Here is a 25,143-nt window from a genome sequence, read left to right on the forward strand (position 1 = left end):
CCCACAGACACAGCTGATACAAAAGCTTTACCTTGGACTTCAACATCAAGCCTCTTTTGAGCCATATCAGACATCCTTCTTGGGATTTCTGGATGCTTGATTCATACAAAAAATTTCCCAGACCAACTCAGTCTGTAGATACTAGAATAAATCCTTCTGTTGTATACTGGCTAGAAAAACCATGAGCAATCAAGAAAACGTGACACCGATAAATACTCAAAAGAAAACACCAATAGCCTGACCTAAAGAAATATGTACCTCCGAACTAAAATTCAGACTGTCTGTTTTGTGAAAGTGCAGCTAACTTACAATAAGAAATGCAATAAAACAATGAAGTGAAATTAGGAAAGCAATAAATTATCCGAACGAGGAGAGTAACAGGAAAATAGACATGACGCTAAAAAAGAATCAAACTGAGGTTCTAGAGCTGAGAATATAATTAGTGAAGTGAAAAATGTAATGAGGAATGTCAGCATCGTGACTGATGAGACCTAAGAAGCTGGGAAATTAGTGAGAAGATTATTAGGAAACGTGCAGACTGAAAAATAGAGGAATAAAATGAATGGATAATACCATAAATCTCACAGGATAACATCAAAGGAATAAATCTTTTTGTTATAAAAATTAACATACAAGAAGACTATGACAAAAGTTCAAGAAAGTTTTTTTAAATAACCCCAAACATTTTCCTAATATTCAGAAAGACAGAAATTTCCAAGTATGAGAAGAGCAGAGCTTTCCAGCTAAATTATATCTGAACGACACCTAGATAAGACAAATTCACTTTGTCAAATCTAAGGTAAAGAGAGTCCTTCCTTGAAATCATCAGGAGAAAGGCAACTTCTCATACATGAGGGGGCTCCAATGAGGCTGGCAGGAATCTGGGCAAACCGTGCCTAGTTAGGAGAGTGGAAGGATGTGGATGTCACTTGAGAGCAGTTAGGAGAGAGAGAAGTTGAGTCTAAGCACCGAAGGGCAAATGCGGAAGTCTTGGATCAGGACTATTTGTTAAGAGATGAGCTGTAAATAACACATTCACAAATACACAAATGAAGTGACACATGGGGGAAAACTCCAGACTAGGCCACCTAGCCGTGGTGTAAGGAAACCTTCTAAGCCCAAGTGAGAGACTGACATTCCTCACTTGCTTTTAAGGGACTACATATTGCCAGAGGAGACTGTGCCCATCGGGCTGACTCTCTCCATTCCACTGGTCATTAGGCTAATGGGTAAATTCCCACAACAAATCACGTGTTCTTGTCCGGCACAGCTGGTCCTTAGAAATAAGAGGTAAAGACTCTTCTAGACCACAACTGAGAGTATTTACTACTTATAAACTCAAGAAGACGTGCTAAGGGTAATTCTTTTCAGCTAAAAGAAAGGAACCTAATTAATATTACACACACACACAAGTCTCTAGTTCGCTGGTGTAATTTAGTGTATAATCAAGTTTCTAGTGCTTTACCTGGTTCTGTGATACTGCTATGTAAATCACTTACATTTCTTAGCATAAAGGTTAAAAGAGAAAACAACATGAAAACACTTTACATTGAAAACATGAAATGTTTGATGGAGTGTAAAAGCACAGATTGTTGATACGCAATCAAAATCAAGCTATTATTTGTTGTGCCAAGCCTTTGTAGCTACAATGTCCTGTGTAAATCTCAGGGTAACTACACACCAAAAATTTATGGTGGCTACATATTCAACGTGAAGAACAAGGACTCACCACATGACAGTCGCAAAGGAAGACAGAGAGAAGGGGTCGCATGCTTCACAACAAACAGAAAAACGGCAATACCGCAGCTCTGGCTCAATAGCTATCCTGAATGTAAACATGTAAAATATTCCAATCAAAATTTATATAACAGTTTTTTAAGGATTATTTTTTATTATTTATTGCTTTGTATGTGTGTATCTGCATGAGTACAAGTGCTAGGAGAGGCCAGAAGAGTGCATCAAATATAATTATTAACAATCGTCAGCCACCATGTGCGTGCTGGGAATTGAACTCGGGTCCTCTGCAAGAGCAGTGGGTGCTCTGAACTGCTGAGCCATCTATCCAGCCCAACTAGATATCAACTGGGTATCAACTCTATACTGTCTACAAGAGATTTACTTCCTCTCTAAGGACAGAGAAAGATGGACAGAATCATCCTACACAACGAAAGCTAGAGAAGAGCTCTGAGAGTGGTGCTCATAGGTGATAAAAATAGATGTCATCTCTAAAGTGTCAAGTGAGACAAAGAAGGTCCATACGTAAATATCAAGGTACCCGTCACCTTGGGAATTAAGCAGTATAAATATGCACTCAGAGTATTCACATATGCAAAGTCAATACTCATATATCTGAAGCACACATTCTACACAGCACATTCATATTAGACAACTTTCATATACTTTTCAAAATGGAAGTTTCATTCACACAGAAAATTTAAAACGCTCGGTTGGATCTGAAGTAAACTCTAGGCCAGGTGAACCCACAGATTATAGGGATGTAGCCCTGGGTTTCTGCTTACATGCATGTGGAATGTTCTTTAGGAGGGATTGTGTATCAAGCCACAGAACACATATTAGTAAATTTAAGAAGGCTGAAGCCACATCAGATATTTTTTATGACTATAGTGATGTGCAATTAGAAGCTGATAATAGGGAACATTTCTAATGGGGAAGATTTTGAAAACGGTAAATCTGTGATAACTTGGAAATGTGCTTCCAGCTATGCTATCAGAAGCCTGAGATCCCAGCAGAAGAGACTGAATAAAGATTGAAATCTCAGGAATGCAAGAGGAAGCTTGGCTATAGAGTGGCTACCAGTCATCTACATAATCAGAACTCGACCTCCCCAAGAAAGGAAGTAATGAAAAGAAAGGAAGGAAGAAAGGTAGGAAGGCAGGAAGAAAAGAAAAGTTTCTAAATACTCAGTTATTCAAAGGAATTAAAGTGTCTAGAAATCTCGAAACAAATGACTATGGAAACACCATTCTGAACACATGACATTGCAGAATAGGAACACTTGTAACAGTTTATAACCACACACAGACACACACACACACACACACACACACACACACACACACACAAACACATTAGTATAAAGTGAAAAAATAATCCAACATTAGGCCTTAAGGCATTAAGAAAAAACATATAAGCCCAGAATTAACTGACAAAATAAAAATGATCAGAGAACTAATTGAAATAGAGAGTAAAAAAATAAGAGAAAATATCAGTGACACTAAAAGCTGATTATATGAGAAGATAAAATCAATAAAGCTTTAGGCAGACTAAATAAGAAAAGAGAGATATCAAACTCTGAAAGGAAGGCAGATTCATTATATGGGAGCCAGAGAGGTTCAGAGATCCTAAGAGATTGATGTGACAAGCAGTGTGAACACATTGCATCACCCAGAAGACATGTAGAAATTCTAGAATCTGCGCAATTAACTAATAGTAAATTATGAAGAAGTACAAAACCTGAGGTGTCTCGAATTTATTTTTAGATGTGTTGATTTTATTTAATGTGCATGAATGTTTTGTGTGCATTCAAGCCCGGGGAGCCTGTGGAGGTCAGAAGAAGGCATCTAATCCCCTACAACTGAAGTCACAGATGGTGAGATGCTGTGTGGTGCTGGAAACTGAGCCCAGTGTTCTGCTAGAGTAATAGATTCTCTAAACCCCCAAGTCATCTCCCCCTTAGTGAATAGGAAGTTGAGTCTGTATAAACCTTGCTTCAGAGTAAAGATTTGGACCTAATGGCTTCACTGCCGAATTCTAGCAAACATTTAAAGAGGTTAAAACACTCATATTCTTCAAATTCTTTCAAAAGGAGAAAATCTTCAAATTCAATTTAATAATCTAGGCTGATACAAAATCAGATAAGGATTTTATAACAAATTATAGGCTAGTATCCTGATGAACACAGACACGAAAATCCCCATGCCACGATACACACTATTTATTTTAGCAATCATTTCCCCAGCCTTTCCAGTCTCTTTAGTTTGTTTCCTTAGGATGCCTGGTTATCAAACTACATATCATTCCTTTCATGCCCTTTCTGCTCGTGTGTATCTTTCTCATCATGGCTGAAACACTATTCTCCAGGAGTTCTCATCTTGTATTTTTATACTAACTGATACCCGCATACTCCACAGTATATTTTCTGTGTTTTAAAAATTACTTCTTATCATGTGCGTAATTATTCTTATGCCCCAATATCTGCTTTTCGTGGTTAAGTCTGTAAACATTATCAAGGCCTAAGTCGTTTCTTAATTAGTCACTTACAATATTAGCCATATGATATATTTCTCTCTGGTTTTCAGATAGTGGTTTTTTTTTTTTTGAGAAAATTAAATATATCCTTTATATGCTGCTATCAGGTTTTCAGTTTGCCCGATACTGTCTCTAAATAAAAGAACTGTACAATTTAAAAAAATATGTATTTTCCATATCTTCATTTCATATATTTAAATTAAATATCGAAATGGCTACTGTGTCGGCGAATTGAGGGTAATCTTGTAATTTCCAGGATATGTTCCTTCTTAAAATTTCCTTGATAAAAGTCATCGACTTTATTCATTAAAATCAATTAAGTGCGTCTTGCTGCAAGGCGACGCTGCTGCGGCTGACTGATGCTTGCAATGGTGAACCTATTGCAAGATAGTGAGCCTTGCAGTTCCTCCAGTTCCTGTCTACTGCCCTGAAGCTGTCGTCAGGGTCTTTACAGAGAAAGCTACGTGAACACGTTTTCATTGAAACGTTGACTACAGCTGTATAACCACTGGGCAAATCATTTGTTATACGTGTCCCGTGTGAGTCCAGCCAGTAGGCTCTTATTTTAAATCATTGCGCGAGAGTGCAAAAGGAAGAATCGTGCTTAGCCAGCAGTAAGGTCCTAAAAGGAGGTGGAAGGGCCAAAAGGAAATTAGGAATAAATACATTTGAAGTTCACTCTTTACGTCTATGGAAATGCCATAATTAAACCTGCTATTTAGTAAGCTTTATAGAAGCAGCGATGAAGAATTTGTAGTGGAGAGTTACAGGGGCAGGAAGACATCTAGAAGGGAAGAGAGGAAGGCTGTGAGGGGGTGAGGGGCTCATCTCCCTGACTGTCCAAAGCCTGTGGACAACAGTTGGATATCATCAGGGGCTGGTCAATGATTAATTATGAATCATGGGAAGTGTATGACTGATCTCTGTTCTGCTGTCACAAAAATTACGACACTGAAGATTATTTTTAATTTTGGCGTTATTGAATAAACCTGAAATTTTCAGTCAAACGATAATAGAAAAAAAGTCTCGTCTCTTCACAACGCATGCTTAAAACTTAGAGTAGTTTATAACTTCTTAAGAAGAATTAATCTGTGTGGTTCTTAAAATTATGCACTTTTTCCCCTCACACTGAGTACCTTGTTTCTAAGGCTCACTTTGCAATACTTTGTATAAAAATCCCAATTATGGCATTAAGGAATAATGGCACATCAAGGAAAGATAAGTTACCAGATGGGTTGCGTGTCCTGTGTTAGAATGCAGCAGGTAAAAGACAATTGAATTTACAAAGACCATTGTTACCCCTTCAGTCTCAAGCAACTTCACAAAGAATCAAAACTCCTCACTATAGATTATCTTAATTCCTATAATTTTCTCCATAGGGTACTTGGGGCCTGTGATTAGCCAGGAGTAAGGAAGGAAGCTGTATTTCACACGTAAAAATAAGAACACACTTTTGAGTTTTGAAAAAAAAAAAAGATAATAGGAAGGTAACTATGGTATCTGGGTATCTGTGAGGGCAGAATGACCTCTACTGAAATCTCTTTTTTTTTTCTGAGCAATGAAGCAACGTTATCTCAGAATACTTCAGGACCACAAACACACCTCTCTGTGACATGTGCAGGATCTTACGGTGATGTCGCGTGAGGCTTTTGAAGAGGTGCAAAGTAATTCACTTCTTCTGTGGCTCTAGTCTATTTCAAAGAAAGGGCATTTGGAGAAAATGTTAATATCAACCCAAATTGTATGTCAGCGCACAGCAAGTTGGCACGTCGTAGGTGGCAGGGTCTTGCAGTTGGACAGTTTGAGACAGAGGAAGAGGAGGGACTGGAGTGTGCTCTTTGAAAAGGAGAAGGATGCAGGTGAGGCAAAGTTGGCCCTGATGCCAAGGGTAGGATGGCCAGACTACCCTCCTCCATCATGACAGTATAAAATACAGAGCTGATCAGATCTGAAAGGTCATCTTAACTGAGCGCCGAGTCTGAGTGTTGGGAGCAGTGCTCTGAACCTTCTTAACGTTGCAACCCTTGAATACAATTCCCTCATGTTGTGGTGAGCCCCAGGCATAACACTTTCCTTGCCACTTCCAAACTGTGATTTTGCTGCTGTTCTGAATCATAATGTAAATATCTGGTATTTCTAATGGTTTTAGGTGACCCCACAAAATGGGTCATTCTCACAGGCTGAGAACCGCTGCTTTAGAGTAAAATGAGAAGATATTTCACTATTTCAAAAACACCCCAAAGTAGCCCGGGCTGAGACCATCCATTCTCCACTACAAATGAACTTGGCCATTTACAATGTTTTAAAAAATTATTTTAGAGACTGGAGAGATGGTTCGGTGGTTAAGAAAATGGGATGTTCTTGCACAGTATCTCGGTCTAGGTCCCGACTCCCAAGGTGACTCACAGCTACCCATGGATAACACTAGTTTCAGGGGACACAACACCCTGTTCTGGTCTTTATGGGTACCAGGCATGCATGTGGTATAAACCCATACATGCAAACAAAACACTCACACCTAAAATAAAAATAAATGAATAAAATTTAGAAGAGTTATTTTAAAGTACCATCTTCTATTTTCGTTTTGTGTTTGGTCATTCTACTTGCTTGCTAAAAGGCACAAACCAACAGGAAATTAGGGATGGTTCATGGAGCAATTCTGCTGACTGCCAAGAGCCTGAATCCTAGCTCCTATCCTAGGCCATGCCAAAAACAAGCTTGGTTTCCCATGTGTTCTGTTCAAAAGGTAATCATGGCCTCTTCTCTTCTTTCAACTTGCCAAGACAATGAAATTCTCTGTGGTCTGCTGGCAACGCACGGATTTCTCTGAAGGGAGCATCGGGTGGGTGACGCTCTTACACAAAGGGGATGCAGGGTCCTGTGGTCAACGCACAGTCTTCACATTGTTGGAAAATATCACTAGTTGCTGAGTACCAGCATAAAACTGTCATCAGAGTTTTGGTGTCCATGTGTGCAAAACCACATTCTCTTGACCACTTGCCCTGTTCACCAGAATCATGTCACTTTTGAGATCCAACTGCTTTGATCCCAATAGGATGTATTTATGTTTTGCACACACACACACACACACACACACACACACACACACACACACACAGAGCACCACTTTTCACTCTTCACAGAAATCATTTTTTGCAATTTTCTCTCTTTGGGTAGGTGTGAAGTAGCCTTTTGAGCGTATTGATGATATGCTATAATTAGCATACGGCGAGGGCTATATACTTTTAGGGTGTTGTAAAAAATAATTAAAACACATTGTAATTAGGGAAATCTAGGATATATAAGTTGCACATCAAGCGAGCTGTTTCTAAGAAAGTGAAGCTCTACCCAAAGGTTGATTAAGGGGAAAGGAATAATTACCATTGATAACAACAGCCTGTCTCATCTGACCGATAGCATGCCACTCAAGGATGAGGGTTCAAGGTTCTGATGCTATTGAGACACCCTTCTGGGTCTTACCATTTCTGTGCTTTGGAAGAAAACTGACAGTCACAAGCTAGGTATCAACCATAACTTTACTCCACCTCTATCAGTGTGTGGGCTTTGGCCATCCTATGAAAGGAGAAGGAGACTTCTCACAGGCAGCTTTGCCCTCATGAGCATGAGGCCCAAGTGAACCCTTGAAGGTATGAATGATATTCAATTGAGAGGTGAAAGGAGAGCACACAAGACATTTATTGCTCTTATCAGTTATAGCTAGGTAAACATTCTTTGAACATTTGTTTTACAGCCTGGGAGACTTTACTGTCTAGAGTAAATGTCATGTCCAAAGGGTGAAGATTGAATCTTTGAAAAAATAAATACATGTTCTAATTTTGAAGATGTTTTGAAGGTGTGGAAATATTCTTTCAAGAAAGTTTTCAAAATAGGTAAACACTCCATGAAATCATCAGCCCTGAGTTGTTTCTCTCGGTAACTGCCACAGAGGTAGAAACTTTCACGAAGTTTTTGTCATTTTAATTTTACAGATTGGTATGCACATGTATGCACATGTACCTGTGCACATGTACCCACATCTCACATACATGCATTGTGAACTTCTACAGTCACCGTTCAACTGAACTTTATCTGGAACTAAACTATAAACTTTGTCCATATTCTCTGACTCTACTTACATAGCCCTACTCTCCTCGGTATTTGATTTACTCTCTGAAAAACTAGAGATTTAACAACAGAAATTTGAGATGTACTTCCTCTTTAAACCAGAAAACTCTAGTGTGTTAGTACACATAAGTGAACTATGTGCACTTCGATCTGTAATAAAGAATAAACCTTGGTATAGGTTTATTGTATCATTTTAGTTTCTATTCGTTGCTATTGTTGTGGTATGTAGGCATGCTGTGTGTGAGTTTACATGCGATTGCACGTGTGTGGAGATCAGAGGACATGGTTGTTGAGTTGGTTCTCCCCTTCCACCTTTACCTGGATTCCAGGAATCAGACTCAGGCTGCCAGGCTTCCATGGTAATCACCCTCATCAGTTGAGGCACCCAGTGGCCCAACATTGTGATCAAATGTTATTAATCAGTGCTTAATTTCAAGTAGGAATATCGAGTTTTTAAAAGTCCCCATGCATGTTAAAGAGAAACCTTGCTGTTTTCTGAAAGCACTTTTGCTGAGCTAGTAATTCTGTCCCTGTGACCAGATATGAAGAGCCAGGGGGAGTTCTGTACCGGAGCTAAGTCAAGGTGCATTCTTTGTATACCTTCAGAACGCTGGGCTGACATTTCTTTGGCTTCCATTCTGGAAAATGTTGCCTAGGTGATTAGCTATTGATTTTCTAGCTCTGTGTACTCAGAGTTTCAGCTCAACTAAGTTTAGCTTCTTTTCCATTCCTGTCTCCAATACATTCACTGTTCCTAGGATGAAAAGTATCAGGTTTTACTAGTTGAGCGAAATGTTGCAGAAAATGTTACAGAATATTTCTACCCTGCTTTTCAGTGGTATATTGTTCTAAAGAATCCACTAAATAGTAATATTGATTCTAGTTTACACATTAAAAATAAACAGCTTTAAAGGTAAAGAAAGCAGCTTTATAAAAACAGACAGTTGAATCTTTTTGGAACAATGTAGTCCTACATTAAATCCCAAATACATCAGTGCTCTGCAGAGCATGCAGGGGATACTCATCTCATGAAGAAGACCTACTGTCCCTCTCTTTGCTGCAAAGGGCACTTCTCCCCTCCATCAGTGTCTTGAAACAAAACAGATTCTTCTTCCAGGGATTACAATGCTACAACTCAATTGCATTATAAGAATATCATATTTGACTTACTTTTTTAAGAGAACAAACAACTACATGAGTTTAAGGAATTCTAGAAATGAGAGAAATATTCTTTCTCTGGGAAGAACACACTAGATAACTATCCAATATCAAATAGTTATCCCTGGAAATATACATACGGGTAACATTATATAGACTGATCAATGTGTACTTACATATTTAGGAAAAAATCTATTTGCGTGTTATATACATATATATTTAGGAATATACATAATGTTGTTATGCACATATATGTGTGTCACAGCAATTAATGAAAAAGATCCATGAATTTGCATGAGAACAGGGATGTGGTTTGAAGGGAGAAAACAGAAAGGGGAAATGATGTAATTATAATCTCTCATAAAACTAATTAGGAAATAAACTCTAAGGAGTTTATATTGTCATATTCATAATTCTTAGTATTAACAGCTTTCTCTCAAATTTCCAGTTGTTTAATAAATGTAATTTTTGATTTTTTTAGCATTAATCCATATTCTTTAAGATGTCTAAAATTTGCAGTGTTTTGTGCCCCTTTTGTGCCCTCAGTCAGGAACTTTTTTTCTTTCAGCTTGGCTTTTATTTCTTCATGTAACAAACACATTTTGAAGAACCTGTTTTTTTTTTTGTACAGTTGCCCAGACTAGCACTTAGTGATGGTGGAGGAGTTTAGCATGTTTCTCAGTTATGTATTATGTAACAGTGGGTCTGTCTAAGAGTTCCAAGTTATGTCCCTGATTGAAAACCAGAGCCTTGGGTTCCGTTTCTTCAGCCTCGTAAAGTCCGAGCTTTATTCCTCACTGTGTTGCAGAGCTTCTCACGGCCTCTAATGTTTTTTTCCTGCTTTAATTTTACTAGGCTGTGACTGGAATATGTTTTCTGTTGGTCACTCTGTTGACTTTTTATGAATATAAATTAGCTTATGCATTCATATATACATATATATTTCTCAATCTTTTCATGTTTAATGAAGTTTAAAAAATATAGCTTCTATGCTTTGTTTTTTTTTTTGCCGTCTTTGAATAACATTATACATTAGATTATTTTTATGTCTAGTGTATTGGTGATTTCTTTTGTAATCCACAACATATCTTCATTTATTTTAACTTACAACATTCAAAAGAATCATTGTTCTTTGTAGCAGTTTCTCCTTTTGTTCTTTATTATAGCTTTCTTTCCAAAATTGTTTATTTCTAAACTTCACAAACGATATGGCTGATATTTTGAAATTCTCTGAGATTTACTCATTTTTTTTTTTTCGAGACAGGGTTTCCCTGTAGTTTCTAGAGCCTGTCCTGGAACTAGCTCTTGTAGACCAGGCTGGCCTCGAACTCAGAGATCCGCCTGCCTCTGCCTCCCGAGTGCTGGGATTAAAGGCGTGCGCCACCACCGCCCGGCTCAGATTTACTCATTTTTAATTGTGTTTTATTTTCTGAACTCCATTCAACTTAATTTAAATAACTTAGCTAGGGATTCAGTCTTATTTGTTGATAGTCTTTCTGGTAGGCTTTCCTTGCTGTACATCATTTTCTTATATATCCTTATTATAACTTTAGTTAAGTTGGATCATTTAAGCCAGATCATTTTACTAGCTTTAATATTTGACATGGAATTAGGCATTTAAATTTTTTTATTTACTTATTTAATTAGGCCACCGCATAAAAAAGATGCCTAATGACATTTGCATATTTACTCCATTTTAGTTGATTATCTCCCTCCCAGTCCCATCTCCCTGCCCCCTACTTTCTCTGTTCTAACTTTTTTTTTTTTGGCAATTCTCCAACTTTATTTGAGATTCAGTAGGTTAGTTCTCATCCACATTGACTGTAGATTTTTGAATGTGATAACAGGCACGTAAGTTACCAATGTGTAGAGTTTGTTTGGTGAGTCCTCATCCTCATTACATTTTCTGAGCAAATGTACCCAGATACGGTATGGAACATTCCTTATTCCTTTGACCCAGACGGCTTTATTGAGCCTGGTATCAATCCACACCTCTGGAGTCCCCATCTCCTTCACAGCAAATTTCCGGATTTCCTTGAGTGCCCTAAGAGCACGCTTCTGGAAGCCCACGCCATGATGCACTTGTGAATGTTGATGGTGTATTCTCGGGTCACCACCTCTTTGATGGCAGAACGGCCCTTCTTCTCACCACCCTTCTTTGCAGGAGCCATTGTGCCGGGCCCCTCTGTTCTAACTTTTTAGCTCTATATGATCTCCATGGGTTCTGTAACTCACAAGCCCCTTCCTACCTTCAAAACTTCATACTCTCTTGTGTGTTGAAAATATAGCATTGCACTCCCTTATTTGTCATGGCCTCTGACTTTTACCTTACCAATTTTATTCTAGGTAATTTGTTTATATAATGACTATTATTCAATTTTATTTTTCAATTTATTTTTATTTTCAGAATTTATCTTGACTGTGAGACTGTTTCTGAAGGTTGCTTTTGTAAATTTATAGGGCAAGGACTTTTCTGATGTTTCCTAAATGTTAACCCAAACCCTTTATTTTCTCCAGAGGGTTGGTATAGAAAAATGTTATCTCATGTGCTATTACTCTCACCGGAAGGCTATGGATTTTGGGGTGTATTAAAAGATTTTTAAATTTTCTTTAATTTTTTCTACATTCTTGCAAATAATCTAAAGTGCTGTCTTCAATTCCACAGAGACATCTTTTGCATTAATTTCCTATAAATAAATTCTATATACGTTGCTGGTACCCACAGCCATTTATTACCTCACAATTTCAACTGTGACAACTTTCACAGCCTTCTTGAGTCCTCTGTACGGCATTGCATGGCTGATTTGAATGTTGTCTGTTTGTGTTGTACTCTGTGGCCTCAGCCCAGGAAGAGCCTGCTTTGGCAATCCCTCAGATTGCCCCCACCTGACTGATGCTATTGCTCCTTCAGACGCAGCAATGGAGAGGCAAAGCTTGTCCTGGAGTCTATTCAAAGGCTGCGCTCTGCTTTCTAGCTCATGTTCCTGTATTCTGTTCTTCATACCCACAGCAGGCACGCCTTCGAAAGGGCTCAGTGTTGATTATGAGAGATCTCACCAAACTCTGTCAAGTCTATGCTTGAAAAATCAGTGGTTTTGAGACTTTATCCGTACTTGCTTGTCCTGTAAGGTAATTATTCTGGAAGTTACTGACCGCTTTCTTTGAGGTCCTGTGTAAAATCAGGGTAGGACAATGTAAGGATAAAGGATATGAAGTGATAAGGATCTTAGGATTCTATCACATCCTGGCGTCTGCTTTTGTTGTAGATTTCATTTCTTAGTTTGTTATTACCTTGCTTGTATTTTTCAAAAAGATTAACTAATTATGCCACCCTTATCACATTTTTCTAAAATCCCATTATGAAATTTTCTTTTAATAGAATCTACCATCATCATCAAAGCGCCCAACAGCATCCTTGTCATGGCCTCCACTTGAAGCGCACGCTAGGCCCCTTCTCTCGCATGCTGTGTGATTATTATACTCCTCTCTGATTTGTATGCATGCTCCCCCATCCTCTAATCACAGATGTGTGTTCACACTTCTCTCATAGCAATTCACACATCTTAGTATCTCTTTTCCTTGATCAGTGTTTCCAAAGTAGGACATAAGAATCCCTATGGTGAATTCAACAGAAAAAAAAAAAAGTAATACTTCAATTTCTGTTGACCATTTCTCTTATACCTTCGTGCTTTACTTGTGTTTTTACCATACATGTGTGTTATTAAGACAGGAATATGTGAATTAAAGTATAGGCTGAATATAATTTGTATATCATGTATGTGCCTCATGAGCGAATATCTTTTACAGTCCACCTTCATGAAGAAAATATCTTTGTAAACTGTGCCCTTGAAATTGAATTTTCCTTAAGATGAACTGTCAAAATTTTTCTGAATGTGTGTATTCTTTTCTCGTTAGGTTAAAAACTGTAAAATTTGTTTATCTTCAGTAGCCTCTCATTTTACCAATACCATAGGATGGTCCTCTAGAGTTTTGTATACTTCATCAACATTATCACACCAGTCCTGGTAGAGTAACTCTTCTAAGACATCTTTGCTTTACTGCGTGCCAACTGTGTGATTCATTTCATATCTGCTAACCAATAGAATGAGTGTTATGAAAAAAAACGACCCAACGTTGTTAGCAATTACATTTTCCAGGTTATATCTATTTTCCAAGGATGAAGAGTATTTAGAAGTAAATGTGTTGGTTCCCTTTAAGAGTGGTCTGTAGATCTTCATACTTCAAAGCCCACGGAATCTAATGCAGCTGTATGTACCAAGCTGAAGTTAGAGTCTGCTACAGACTAGATTTATCAGTTTGTTCTATTTGGAAGAGGGAAAGCATATTTCCCCCACTACATCTTCATTATTTGTTTGAGCAAGTGCTCAATCTTGAAAGTTATAAAAGTACTTTTTATGTAAAATAGCAAATTTCTTTAAGTTTTATGTTCTTTAGATATGGCATTATTCCTAGGAACCCATATGAATCTTCTATAGCAACAATTCTCAACTTGTAGATCTCAGCCTCTTTAGGGGCACATGATTCTTTCACAGGGATCACCTAAGACCACCAGAAAACATTGATATTTACATTATGATTCATAACAGTAACAAAATTGCAATTATGAAGTTGCAATAGAAAGAATTTTACCATTAGGGGTCACAACACTGTGGAGAACTGTATTAAAGTGTCTCAGCATTAAGAAGGCTGAGAACTACTGCTCGGCTGGATATGGACCTCCGTTCTCATCACCCTCTCCAGTAGCCAAGCAGGGCATTTCCATCCTCAGAATGAGCAGAGCTGTGGCAGGTCTTTACTTAGCCCCACTGCACACACTGAGCTGTTTCACCATGTTGGCAAAGCTTCCTGCTCATTGTTCCTCACAGTTCATGTGTTCTGATGGGGGTCCTTAGGTCCTTAGGTCCTTAGGTTGGTGATGCCCAACCTTTAAAATGACTCCCTGATCCTTGGTTTGTAACGTTCTCTACTTCAATACCAGAGACATTACTTACTCCAGCTGCTTTAAAGGTAACTGTAGGTTGTCTGATACTCACCTAGACGTTCTAGGCGCCGCCTTCTTCTTTCTGTACACAGCACCTTTCTCAATGCTCATTTGTACCATAGACGGGTGAAACTGTCATGATTTGTAGCTTCTCTTATTTTACAGAAAAAATAGGAACATGAATAGACAGCGGTGGACACTTGCTTAGGATTATAGGTCAGAACAGCTGAGATTAGGAATGCAAAATGTCTTTAGCATGACTGAGTAACCATCACATTTAATCAAATTTACATGGGCATTTTTTTATTACCTCAATAAAATAATGACTTTAAAGTAGGAGATTGCAAATTACCTCTGGAAGCTAAGCATTTAAAGGTTAACGGTTTGTACAATCAATTAAAGAATGCAAAAATAAAAATCACCTAATGTAGGAAACCCGCAACTAAAATCTCCACAGTTGAAATACTGAGTAATATAGGCTGTGTAAAGCCACCTCTAAATCATCTCTTATTAAGCCAATTATGATCAGGTTGCTGGCGAATGTGTCCAATGTGTGTACTAATTTAAATATAAGCAGTCATATCATACTCCAAGCTTTAGCACTGTCATGTTAAACATTACAATGATCTTGCTGCTCTCCATTTATAAAATAAAAAGAAGTATGCAGGTCAGGGAAGGACTAAGACATGGCATGTAAGCACAATGCACACTAGAGGTGCACCTGTCTGGTATTTGTAATTGGAGGAAGGGGAAGAGTTTGAACCATGCTGTTACACAGCACCATTGCTGCCCTGCAAGAAGCCAAGTCCAGCTTTAAGGAAAGAGCAAATGCGGGGCTTGGGGACTGCTTTAACATTATCTTTAAACAAAGTGTTTCCCCCAGTCAAGAACAGTGGTCTTTCATCTTGTCAGTCATCTCTTGCCTTTCTACTTCTCTTTGCTCAGATCTACCCCCCAAATCACCGTCCCCTTATCCACCATTCATCACGTCAGCGATAAAATAATGAGCCCCTGTATCGCTTCCCAGCGTGTTTATCTGCTTTCTGTTTTACAGTACCTGCCACTGCCCTCTCCTCTAGCTTTGTTTTCAGAACCTCCATGTCGAAAACAAAACCCGTCTCCGCAAGGGTAGGGAGTTTGTCTTCTTTAGTACTCCTCTCCTGACCCGATCAATGCCTGCAGACAGAGAAGATGCATGAAACGTATGTGCCGGGGAAGGCACGGGGAGCTCGGAGACAGGAAGAAGGCATCTCTTCAAAGCTCACTGCTATGGTTCCTCTCTGTTCAGCTGGAGTGAGCTTCTCTCGTTTTATTCTAGTTACTTGTCTCCTTAGATGCTTTTGCTTCCACTGCTTTTATTTATCAGCATGCATATAATAAATTTTTATTTTGAATTTTATCCCCCTAAACTCAGGTTTTGTTTTCTCTGATTCACTGAAGTGCATAATATCACAGGATTAAATAAGTAATTTTCTAAGGAAGTCACTTACATGGGCTAGGTGTGTTGATAGGTGACAGACAGTGCTTTTTCAAGAGTGAAATGAATTATTATGAAGTTATGACTCTTCCAAAATTTCCCTCTTTGAAGGACAATTAATAAAAGCCCAGAGACAGAAACTGAGGTTCAACCTGAAGCTCAGAAAAGCAAAACAACCGGCCCTTGCTTTTACATCTTCCTCAGCTGGAAATGGTGATCCTGTCTCCAGGAATCTCAGAATGAGACAGTCTTCTGTTTTGTATTCCTCTCTGGGACTGGGATTAAAGGCATGCACGGCTGGGATTAAAGGCATGAATTGCCCAATTTCTATGGTAAACTAATGTGGCTACTGGAATTAGAGGTATGTGTCACCACTGCCTGGTCTATAAGGCTGACCAGTGGGACTATTTTATATCTGTTCTTGTGGCTTCTGGCAAGGTTTATTTTTTTAAAATACAAATGAACTATCACCACACCTCCTGGCTTTGTGTGTGTGTATGTGTGTGTGTGTGTGTGTGTGTGTGTGTGTGTGTGTGTGCGTGGTGCCTGGGCTTTGTGCATTTTAGGTAAACACTTTGCCATCGGCCTACACCCACAGGCCTTACTAAGTTTCTTCAAATGATTTTTATTTACTTGTCTTATGTTTAATGAGTAAATTAGTCATAAGCTATTTGATTGATTGAGGTTGAATAAATAGCATACAAAATCTAACATGAACTGACTTCCTTCTGCCATTAAATTGAAAAAAAAAAAAGCCAAGCATGGGACTGGGTAAATACATTCGGGTAGATACTCAAACAATGCCAAATGCACAACTAAACTAAAAGGTCTTTCTTCAAACAGGAAAGCTGAAAGCCTAGTACACCCAAAAGCTTCAGTGCTGCTGCTAACACACCCCACACTCCCCCCCCCCCCACACACACCTAACAAAACCCACATTGTCTAAGGTCATAGGCTGGGTTAAAAGTTGCTCTGTGTCTGTCGTTTTCATCCCCAGAAAAATATAAAGCATGGCTCTACTACAGAGAGGATTATATTCATATACAAATTTATTTCTATGTTATAATATATCAACTTTAATATTTCTACCTTTAATTTGTGACATATATGTCATAGTTATAGTTATCTTTTATTAACTATGTTGTTACATGACCAGTTTGTTATTGTAAGAAATAGGATATGTTTAAAATCTTCACAGACAAAAGTTAATCGAGAACTTGCTTGTGTACCTACAAATAACCATGCACCTCTTTTTTCAACATGTGCTTTTTGGTGGAAAAAGAGTTATGGTCTCTGTATCACTGGGGATTTTTATTTCTGTTGAGGTCAAGACAGTGGGATTAATCTTTGTAACTCCTCCTCTAATCAGAGGATGTGGGCCATTATGTTGTGTTCACGTTGTTCTAGGAAAGGTAGGAGGCAAAAAAAAGGTGTAAGGAACTGCCCTTGTCATGGTGTCCTTGCTCCCAGAGAAAAATAGCATCCTGAGCTTTTTTGGGAAAAGCAGGGGGCACTGGCCCAATCCAAATACAGAAATTCAAAAGTGTTTGTTGATGGATATATTATAATTGTCATTACCATAGTATTCTTTGAGATAATATGTGATTGCTAACTCAAGACAGTCATTTCTCAATACACAGTACTTTAAATTTTATGGCATATTTAACCATATTTTGATTCCCCAACAATCCATTCCTGTGTAAGATATTACAAGTTTATTTTCCCCAGTCTTAGAGAAAGCACAAAGAGTTGTATTAATTTGTTCCTCTGTTGCGGTCATTAAAACACTGACTGAAAATGACTTCCAGAGAGGAAAAGGTTTCTTTGGATTTCACGTCTTCCTGACCACACTTAGCCACTGACGGACGCAGGGCAGGAACCTGAAGGCAGTAACTGAAGCAGAGAACATGGAGGAATGCTGCTTATTGGCTTGCTCTGCTCTTCAGGTCCAGCCGTGTTTCTTATACAGCTCGAGCCTACCTGCTGAGGAATTCTTCTGCTCATAGTAGGCTGGATTCCCTTACGGTGTTAGCAATTAAGAAACTGTCCACAAAAACATGCCCACACGCCAGTCTGATGGAGGCAGTTTCTCAGCTGAGGTCCTCCTTCCAAGGTGTCTATTTTGTGTCATGGTGACAAATCTTGCCAATGCATTGGTAGATATGTGTCAAGTCGCTGGTAAGCCCATAAAGGATCTTTCACTGAATGGTAATTTCAAACTAAATGATGGTTTTTAACTTTTTAGGCTTGAGCAAATGACTGAGGAAGGTTAATGTTTAAACTAACTCAAACTTTTCATTTCAAATTTAGGATTTAATCCATGTTGGTTTGTGTCCATGTCCAGTGAGTGATGCTCTCTCATTGGTCCAGAGTTCTGGGAGAATAGACCACTGTGAGCAGACCCGCTACTCAGACTCAGGATCTAGTGATACGTGGTGTCCAGAGTGACACCTGGTGTCCAGAGTGACAACCTGTAAGGATGTCTACATTCAGTCTGTATATCCCGTGAGTCTTCTAGAAAGATATCTGAAAAAGAAAACGTAAGGGCCGTAGGTTTTATAAGTTTGAGAAAACGAGGTGAATATTACTGGAATAGCCTGAAGCCTATGAGGCACATTAAGTCAAGCCCTGGTTTAATGTGACAGACACTGACTGAGCTTCCTACTGGCTCTGCCTGTCTAAGAAACCTTCCGTTTCTTGCATATGCTAGACTTTGTGTTCTTGGAACTCTAAGACCATGACCCATAGACCATTTTAAGTTTAACAAGGCAAAAGATCTAAAATGGCCCCTGTTTACTCGGCAAACAGACGTTTTGAATTAGACTTTATAATGATGTGTTGACAGTTTAAGACCAGTGATTTTCGAAAACATAAAAAATAGCCTTTAAAAAATCTGAGTGAAAAATATCATGTCAGCTAGTAGGAATGTTCTTTCATTTTTAAAATGCCAGTGTAATTTTTCTTCCAAAAATAATTACAGAGGTTAAATTCTTTGTGCTGAAAGGGAAATAATGGACTCATTGAATTAAAACAATAGTTGGTGGCATTTTCAATTTATACTTAAAGGTCACAATTAGTTTTCTTCCATTTGGTATTTTTTAATAAAACAAAATTCTAGTACATAAATATGATAAATTATCCATAAAGAAGTGTGACTGATTTTCATTGTTGTTTTTATCTTTGCAAAGAAATGCATCTGAGTTTTAATTATGCCAGGCAAATGCTGTTCGGCTGCTTGAGTCCCAAGCCATATGTAAGGTCATTAGCTTTCATGTCACATATTGAACATTTTAAAAAATGAAGTGTGGAGGGAATGAGGTGTGAGGGGATGAATAAAATTTTGATGTTGGATAACCAGAGTTTTCTAAAGAATCTCTTTCTGTCTCTCTGGTGTGTATGCAGGCTCACGTGTGTGTGTGTGTGTGTGTGTGTGTGTGTGTGTGTGTGTGCAGAGCATATGCTCTGATGCCTGTGCCTGTGGAGGGAACAGCCTCCTGTGTTGTTTATACTCCGCATCATATTTTGAGATTGTGTTTTTCATTGGTCTAAAGTTCATCAAGTAGGCTATGTAGGCTGGCCAGCAAGATCCAGGGATCCAGTTGTCTCCAACTCCCTTGCAGCTAGATTACAAGGTGTCCAGTACTGGGGATCAAACCCAAGTCTTTCTTCTTGCAAGGAGAGTCCTTCACTGTTAATCATCCTGCATACCCATTTTAAATAGATTCTAATACCTCATTTTTTTAAAAAGTGAAAGTATCTGAATTACCATGTTTTTTATGCTTCAGTTTTGGCTCAGTGATAAATGCGTTTTGGAAACCTAGATCAGCCAGTGAGCTTGAATCTGGATACTTTATTACTTAAATTACTCTAAATGAGTTTCCCAACCTCTATTATTTTGCCTGTATAATTAGGCAATTAGAAGACACTCAAATAGCAATGTTGTGGGAATTATTGGAGTTATTTAGCATGTATGCAGAATGGGGTTTGGCTCTTAGCAAATACTCATAGCCATTATTTGTTTTATAGCATGAAATGGCAAATCAACTTTGGTAATTAAATGTGGTATTATATAATTCATAACTTTTGTATAAGCTGTAGTTTTTATTTGAAGGGTTAGATTGTTCTCATTATTTCTCATATTTCTTTCTGACAATCAGCCTGTCTCTCTTGAGTTATTAGGAAAACATTTAGATATGGCCATATAGTTTGGGGGAACTAGAAGTCTGGATTTCCCGCTTTCAAAACAAAGCTAGAATAATAATATCTTAATTATTCATAGTTTGTTCATGTTTTCAGTCCCCATTGGGCTTGCCTAATAGTCTTTTGTAGGAAGATATACTAAGGAAATAAGAATAAGCAAGGATCCCAAGAGACAATGGAAAGGCTTGTAGGGAGGGCATTTTCTTGCTGTACTGCTGTTATCCACATGGTTTGGAATTAGATGTGACTTCTAGTTTCATACTAGTGCCCCTCCTTTAGGTGACCTGCATGATTCAAGTGTTGGCTTGGCCTCTTGATTATTGAATGGTTCTGAATGTCTGTTCCAAGCCAACATCTGTGACATTGTAAGCATTGAACGAGAACTCAGATGATTTTTCAGTTATCCTTGAATACAACGGTGACTTCTCACCATAAGAGAGAGGGATGAGTAAGCATGATGCTAGGTCCTATGTGTAAAGGCAATCTGATGTTACATTCCATCAGAATGGTATTTTATCAGTTTGTATTATTAGAAGTTTATGTTACAAGCTTGTACATAGTTCTATTAAAAATCCCCCTTTGCTGCCAGGTAAGGCAGCACGTTTGTGTGAGACTGGGCAGGAAGACGGAGAGGTTATAGTCAATTGGGGTCATCCTTGTGGTTTCCTGGGAACTTCCCTGGTACCATGTTTTACGCTAGCCCCATAATGGCTTCCACAATCAAGATACCTCTTTCCTTGTGGTCCCTTTTTGTCCTTTCTCATCCTGTACCCTCATTTTCTCCTCCTCCTCCCCTTCTTCTTCCTGCTCTCTCTCTTCTTCGAACCTCCCTTCCCCCCTTCCCATCCCATGTTCCCAATTTTCTCAGGAGATCTTATTTCTCCGTCTCTAGGGATTCATGCATGTCTCTCTTAGGGTTCTCCTCGTTCCCTACCTTCTCTGGGGTTGTGGACTATAGGTTGTGTATCCTTTGCTTTACATCTAATATCCACTTATAAGTAAGTACATACCGTGTTTGTATTTCTGGGTCTGGGTTGCCTAACTCAGAATGGTTTTTTTCTAGTGGCATCCATTTGCATGCAAATTTCAAGATGTCATTGTTTTGTATTGCTGAATAATACTCCATTGTATAAATGTATCACATTTTCTTTATCCATTCTTCAGTTGAGGGGCATCTAAGTTGTTTCCAGGCTCTGGTTATTATGAATAATGTTCCTATGAACATAGCTGTGCAAATATCCTTTTGGTATGGGTTTGCATCCTTTGGGTATATGCCCAAGAGTGGTATTGCTTTGTCTTGAGGTAGACTGTCAATTTTCTGAGAAATCACCATACTGACTTCCAAAGTGGCTATACAAGTTTGCACATCCACCAGCAATGGAGGAGTGTACCCCTTTCTCCTTGTCCTCTCTAGCATGAGCTATCATTGTTTTTTATCTTAGCCATTCTGATTGGTATAAGGTGGTATCTCAGAGTCATTTTTATTTGCATTTCCCTGATGATTAAGGATAATGAGTTACTTAAGTGTCTTTCAGCCATTTGAGATTCTTCTGTTGAGAATTCTCTGTTTAGATCGAAACCCCATTTTTAATGGGATTATTTGGTATTTTAATTTCTAGCTTATTGAGTTCTTTATATATTTTGGAGATCAGTCCTCTGTCTGATGTGGGGTTGGTGAAGATCTTTTCCCATTCTGTAGGCTGGAGTTTTTGTCTTATTGACTGTGTCCTTTTCCTTATAGAAGCTTCTCAGTTTCAGAAGGTCCCATTTATTAATTGTTGCTCTCAGTGCCTTTGCTTCTGGTATTATATTTAAGAAGTGGTCTCCTGTGCCCATGCATTCAAGACTACTTCTCACTTTCTCTTCTATGAATCCAGTGTGGTTGGATTTATGTTGAGGTCTTTTGATCCATTTGGACTTGAGTTTTGTATATTGGGATAGATGTGGATCTCCTTGCATTTTCCTACATGTTGACATCCAGTTATGCCAGCACCATTTGTTGAAGATGTTTTCTTTTTTTTCCATTGTATAATTTAGCTTCTTTGTTTTAGCTTCTTTATCAAAAATCAGGTGTTCATGTTTGTGGCTTAATATCATGGTCTTTGATTCGATTCCATTGGTTCACTTGTCTGTTTTTGCCGCCAATACCAAGCTGTTTTCCATACTATAGTTCTATAGTAGAGCTTGAAGTCAGGGATGCTGATTTTTCTGGAGGTTCCTTTCTTGTACAGGATTATTTTGGCTGTCCTGAGTTTTGTTTTACCATATGAAGTTGAGTATTGTATCAAGGTCTGTGAAGAATTCTGTTGGGATTTTGATGGGGATTGCACTGTATCTGTTGGCAAGATTGCAATTTTTATTATGTTGACACTACCTATCTGAGAGCATGGGAGATTTTTCCATTTTCTGATATCTTCTTCAATTTCCTTCTTCAAAAGACTTAAGGTTCTTTTCATATGGGTCTTTCACTTCTTTGGTTAGCATTAACCCAGGATATTTTATGTTATTTGTGGCTATTGTAGAGTGTGATGTTTCTCTGATTTTTTTCTCAGCCCTTTTATTATTTGTATATAGAAGGGCTACTGATTTTTTGAGTTTATCTTGTATCCTCCTACATTATTGAAGGTGTTTATCAGCTGTAGGAGTTTCCTGGTGGAAATTTTGCAGTCGCTTACATATACTATTATATTATCTGCAAATAGCAAAAGTTTGAGTTCTTCTTTTCTGTTTTGTATCCACTTGATATCCTTTTGCTGTCTTATTGCTCTAGCTAGAACTTTGAGTACTGTATTGAATAGATATGGAGAGAGTAGACAGCCTAGTTTTGTTGCTGTTTTTTGTGGAATCACTTTCAGTTTCTTATCATTTACTTTATGTTGACTGTTGACTTGCTATATATTGCTTTTATCATCTTTAGATACATTCCTTGCATGTCTGATCTCTCTACGACCTGTATCATAAAGGGGTATTGGATTTTGTCAAATGCTTTTTTGGCATCTCATGAGATGATCTTATGTTTTTTTTTTTAGTTTATTTATATGGTAGATTACATCGACAGATTTTCTTATGTTGAACCATCCCTACACCTCTGGGATGACGCTAACTTGATCATAGTGGACGTGTTGTTTTTATGTTTTCTTGGATTCTATTTGCCAGTATTTAATTGAGTATTGTTGCATCAATGTTCATGAGGTAGATTGGTCTTTAAATATCTTTCTTAATGAGTCTTTGTGTTTTGTGGGTATCAGCGTAACTGTAGCCTCATAAAATGAGTTTGACAATGTTCCTTCTGTTTCTATTGTGTAGAACAATTTAAGGAATGTAAGTATTAGCTCTTCTTTGATTTTTCTGGTAGAATTATGCACTGAAATCTTTCGGCCCTGAGCTTTTTTTTTTATTTTTTTTTCGTTTGGAGACTTTTGAGATTTCTTCTATTTCCTTAGGGGTTATAGGTTTATTTGAATTGTTTAATTTGGTCTTGATTTAATTTTGGTATGTGGTACCTATCCATAAAATTGTTCATTTGTTTTAGATTTTTCAATATGGAGTACAGGTTTTTGAAGCATCACTTAATTATTCTTTGGATTTCTTCATTGTCTGTTGTTACACCCCCTTTTCTTTTCCAAGTTTGTTAATTTTGATATTCTCTCTCTGTCTTTTGGTTAGTTTGGATAATCATTTGTCTATCTTGTTGATTTTCTCAAAGAACCAGCTCTTTGTTTTATTGACTCTTTGTATTGTTTTCTTTGCCTCTATTTTATAGATTTCCATTTCCAATTGGATTATTTCCTGTATATCACCTCCTAGGTGAGTCTGCCTCTTTTTGTTCTAGAGCTTTCAAGTGTCCTGCTGAGGAGCTAGTGTGAGAACTTAGTGCTATAAACTCCTGTTTGCACTGCTTGCATAGAGTCCCATAGGTTTGTGCATGTTGTGAACTCATTTTCATTGAATTCTAGGAATTTTTAAATTTCTTTCTTTATTTCTTCATTGACTAGGGGTGATTCAGTTGAGCATTGTTCAATTTTAATGAGTTCGTAGACTTTCTGCAATTAGTGTTGTTGTTTCTAATTTTAAGCCAATGTGATCTGATAGATACAGGGGCTTACTCCAATTTTTTGTATCTGTTGGGGATTTGCTTTGTTACCAAGTATGTGGTCAGTTTTAAAGAAGGTTCCATGAGGTGCTGAGAAGAAGGTATATTCTTTTATATTTGGGTGAGTTGTTCTATAGGTATTTTTAAGTCCATTTGACCCATGACATCTGTTAGTTCTCTTATTTGTCTGTTACGTTTCTATCTAGCACACCTGTTCATTGGTGAGAGTAGGGTGTTGAAGTCTCCCACTATTAGTGCGTTTGGCTTGATGTGAGATTTGATCTTTACTAATGTTTATTTTATATATGTGGGTGCTCTTATATTTAGGGCATAAATATTCAAAATTGAAACTTCATCTTGTTGGATTATTCCTTTGATGAGTATGAAGCATCCCTCTTCTCTTTTGATTGGTTTTAGTTTGAAGTCTATTTTGCTAGATATTAGAATAGGTACACCCACTTGTTTTTGGTTCATTTGACTGCAAATTCTTTTTCAACCATTTACTCTGAGTTAATATCTGTCTTTGAGTTTGAGGTGTGTTTCTTGTATGCAACAGAAGAACGGATCCCATTTTCATGTCCATTCTGTTTACTTGTATCTTTCTATAGGTAATTGAGTCCATTGATATTAAAAGATATTAATGACCAGTGATTATTAATTCCTGTTATTTGTTAGTTGTAGTGTTTGTGTGTTTCCCTTCTTTGGCAATTGATGGTGAGAGGTATGAGGTTATCTGTTGCCTGTGTTTTATGGGTGCAGCTAACTTTCTTGGGTCTGCATGTTTTGCTGGGTATAGTAGTCTGGTCTTGCATCTGTGAT

At 37.9% G+C, this 25,143-nt stretch overlaps 1 protein-coding gene and 1 pseudogene across 2 annotated transcripts in view; one reads left to right on the plus strand and one right to left on the minus strand.

The window, feature by feature from the left end:
- The window catches only part of Gulp1 (GULP PTB domain containing engulfment adaptor 1), a 231,620-nt gene that overhangs the window by 101,393 nt on the left and 105,084 nt on the right, over nt 1-25,143 (plus strand). The window lies entirely within an intron of this gene.
- LOC119803816 lies at nt 11,335-11,729 on the minus strand (annotated as a pseudogene).

Source organism: Arvicola amphibius, chromosome 18 (assembly GCF_903992535.2).
Source record: "Arvicola amphibius chromosome 18, mArvAmp1.2, whole genome shotgun sequence".
NCBI classification, from domain to species: domain Eukaryota; kingdom Metazoa; phylum Chordata; class Mammalia; order Rodentia; family Cricetidae; genus Arvicola; species Arvicola amphibius.